Raw genomic sequence first — 3,437 nt, 5'->3', positions numbered from 1 at the left:
CCACCTGTATTCCTGCTCTAATTGGCCCTAGGAGGGGCTCGGCCCCCTCTTGGTTGGCCAGTTGCAGGAGGCGTGTGCGAAGGGATTAGGAGTTAAAGAAGGAAACTGAGGCAGGAGAAAAATAAGTCCAGACCTGGAGGTCTCCTCTAATGGGGTGCGGAGTATGCGAGCAGCAGGTCGGCTCTGACCCACCTCAGCCCACCTGTCTGCCGGCCTGTCCCGAAGCACGGTAGCGCAGGTGACTGTGTGACTGTGTGGCCTGGTGTGATTCTCTGCGCTCCGTGATTCCGTGCATCTCTGTGTGTCCATGTGCTTGAGTGACCTTATCTGTATGTGGGTGGGACTGGCTGTGCCTGTGACTTTGGGACTGTTGACTGAGTGGCTGTGTTACTGTCCGGAGACTGGTCCTAAGTGTGGCTGAATGTCTTTGTAGTTTCTTGTCTGTGTGACTCTAAGCTTGTATTTGTGTGACTGTGTGTCCGTGTGTCTGACTGTGTTTCGGTGGTTTTCTCTCTAGGTGTGGCTGTTATCTTTGTGATAATGTGACTAGATATTTGTGTTTATGTCTGTGATTGTGTATATCTATATATGTCGGTGTATTTTAGCCTATGTGCAGTTGTGTGTATTTATGTGCCTGACTGTGACATATGCCTGAGTGAGTGGCCTTACTTACCTAGGTCGCTTTTAAGAACATTTATGGCCCAGCTGGTGTAGCATCGACCTATGAACCAGGAGGTCACGGTCAGGGCACATGCCTGGGGTGCCGGCTCGATCGATTCCCAGTAGGGGACGTGCAGGAAACAACCAATCAATGATTCTCTGTCATCATTGATGTTTCTACCTCTCCCTCTTCCGTCTTCTCTGAAACCAATAAAAAGATATTTTTTAAAAAGAGCATTTATGCAGTTTGCATATGTCTGGGTGCATCATGCTTGAACATATCTATATATGAAAGACACACATCTACCATATCCTGCCCATTCCCATTTGGGAAAAATAAGGTCCAGATTGCAAAATAGACTTGGTCAAGGTCACAGTGGGCCATGTGCCGAGCAGGCACCAGGACTGGGATCCAGGCCTCCCAATTCCCAGAACAGGCCCTTGCCCACCCAGGAACACTTCCTCCCACATAGATACTCTGGAGAGTGTAGTGTGTGTAGCACGCTCTGCCTCACACACTGTGACTGGGTGTGATGGGAGTAACGGTGGGATTGTGTCTGAATGTGATCTCTGGCCTGCAAGTCCCCAAGTACCTGAGGTCTGGTGTCCCTGGATTCTCCCACTTTCTGAGCCTGTATTTTCCTTAATATAAAAATAAAATTATTTGAATCTTCTTCCTCACACAGTAGGCAGTCCAACGCCACCCTGAAATATCTGGGATTCTGCATAGCTCTTATTTTTCTGGACACCTCCCTCCTCCTGGAGCCAGTGACCTCTCTCTTTCTACTCCTTCCTTTCTTCCAAAGCTCCTTGCCCCGAAGCTGTCGTGGGTGCTGGAGTCCTCTATGCCCAGGGGGAAACCAAAATCAAGGCTCAGGCCTTGCTGTCCTTCAAAGTCCAGTGTTCCTACAGGCCACATCCTCCCAGAAGCCTTGTCTCAAAGCCAAATGCCTCTTTCTCTCTGGCTCCTGACCCTGTTGCCTCATCTTTCAGAGCCAGCACGCCTGTTTAGTGCCTTGTCCTCAACCAAGATGTCGCCTTAAAAGAGACTCTGTTTTGCCCGGCCAGTGTGGCTCAGTGGTTGAGTGTCGACCTATGAACCAGGAGGTCACAGTGCAATTCCCTGGTCAGGGCACATGACCAGGTTGCTGGCTCAATTCCCCAGTAGGGGGCGTGCAGGAGGCAGCTGATCAATGATTCTCTCTCATCACTGATGTTTCTCCCTTCCTTTTCTGAAATCAATTAAAAAAAAATTTTTTTTGAGACGGGTTTTCTCTCCAGAAAACCACTCTAATTCCAGCCATTTTGTTTTCCTGAAGTAAAACTCCCATAAAATTAGCCATTTAAAGTGTACAAGCCCTAGTTGATTTGGATAGAGTGTCTGCCTGAGGACTGAAGAGTACCGGGTTCGATTCTGGTCAAGGGCACATGCCCGGGTTGTGGGCTCAATCCCCAGAAGGGGGAATGCAGGAGGCAGCCAGTCAATATCTCTCATAATTGATGTTTCTATCTCTTTCTCCCTCTCTGAAATCAACAAAAATATATTAAAATAAATAAATAAGATGTACAATTCAGTGGCATTTAGTACATTCACAATGTTGCACAACCACTACCTCTATCTAGTTCCAAACCATTTCCATCATCCCCAAAGGAAACCTTGTACCCATTACCAGTCACTTCCCATTCCCTCCTCCAACCCAGTGGTTCTCAACCTTGGCTGCACTTTAGAATCACCTGGGAATCTTTTTAAAATCCTGATTTCTGGGCCTTGTCCTCCAGAAATTCTGTTTCTTTGTTATGGGGTGGGGCCACAACATCAGTAACAAAGAAACAGAATTTCCGGAGGATGAGGCCCAGAAATCAGGATTTTAAAAAGATTCCCAGGCGATTCTTTTTTAAAAAATATATATTGTATTGATTTTCCACAGAGAGGAAGGGAGAGGGATAGAGAGTCAGAAACATTGATCAGCCACCTCCTGCACATCCCCCACTGGGGATGTGCCCGCAACCCAGGTACATGTCCTTGACCGGAATCGAACCTGGGACCTTTCAGTCCGCAGGCTGACGCTCTCTCCACTGAGCCAAACCGGTTTCGGCCCAGGTGATTCTAATGTGCAGCCAAGGTTGAGAACCACTGCTCTAACTCCTGGCAACCACTAATCTTTCTGTCTCTATAGGTTTGCCTATTCTGGATATTTCATGTAACAATATGTAGCTTTTTGTGACTGGCTTCTTTCACTTGTTTTAGAGGTCCATCCACATTAACATATATCATAATTTCAACCCTTTTATGGCTGAATAATATCCCATTGTATGAATGGGCCACATTTTGTTTACTCACTCATTTGATAATGGACATTTGGGTTGTTTCCACCTTTTGGCGATTGTGAATAATGCTGCTGTGTTTGAGTCCGTTTTCAGTTCTTGGGTGTATACCTAGGAGGGAAACTGCTGGTTCATATGGTAACATTAAGTTTAACTTTTTGAAGAATCATCAAACTGTTTTCCACAGTAGTTGCACCATTTAATATTCCAACCAGCAGCCTGAGCTAGTTGGGCTCAGTGGATAGAACGCCGGCCGGCAAACTAAAAGGTCCCAGGTTCCATTCCAGTCAAGGGCACATGCCTGGGTCGTGGACTCGACCCTCAGTGGGGGACTTGCAGGAGGCACCATGATTCTCTCTCATCATGGATGTTTCTATCTCTCTCCCTCTTCCTTCCTCTCTGAAATCAATAAAAAAATATATTTTAAAAATGGGCAGAGGATTTGAATAGGA

At 46.7% G+C, this 3,437-nt stretch overlaps 1 long non-coding RNA gene across 1 annotated transcript; it reads right to left on the bottom strand.

Moving 5' to 3' along the window:
- Positions 1-841: 841 nt before the first annotated feature.
- Positions 842-3,206, bottom strand: LOC107183847. Its single transcript, XR_001514643.1, has 3 exons — positions 3,182-3,206; positions 3,002-3,096; positions 842-861 (listed from the first exon to the last, which is right to left on the bottom strand). It is a non-coding gene; the product is annotated as an uncharacterized LOC107183847 (long non-coding RNA).
- Positions 3,207-3,437: the final 231 nt, after the last annotated feature.

This window comes from Myotis davidii, unplaced genomic scaffold, assembly GCF_000327345.1.
Source record: "Myotis davidii unplaced genomic scaffold, ASM32734v1 scaffold543, whole genome shotgun sequence".
Taxonomy (NCBI): domain Eukaryota; kingdom Metazoa; phylum Chordata; class Mammalia; order Chiroptera; family Vespertilionidae; genus Myotis; species Myotis davidii.
The sequence above is the reverse complement of the archived record's forward strand: the minus strand, read 5'-3'. Positions and strand labels throughout refer to the sequence as shown.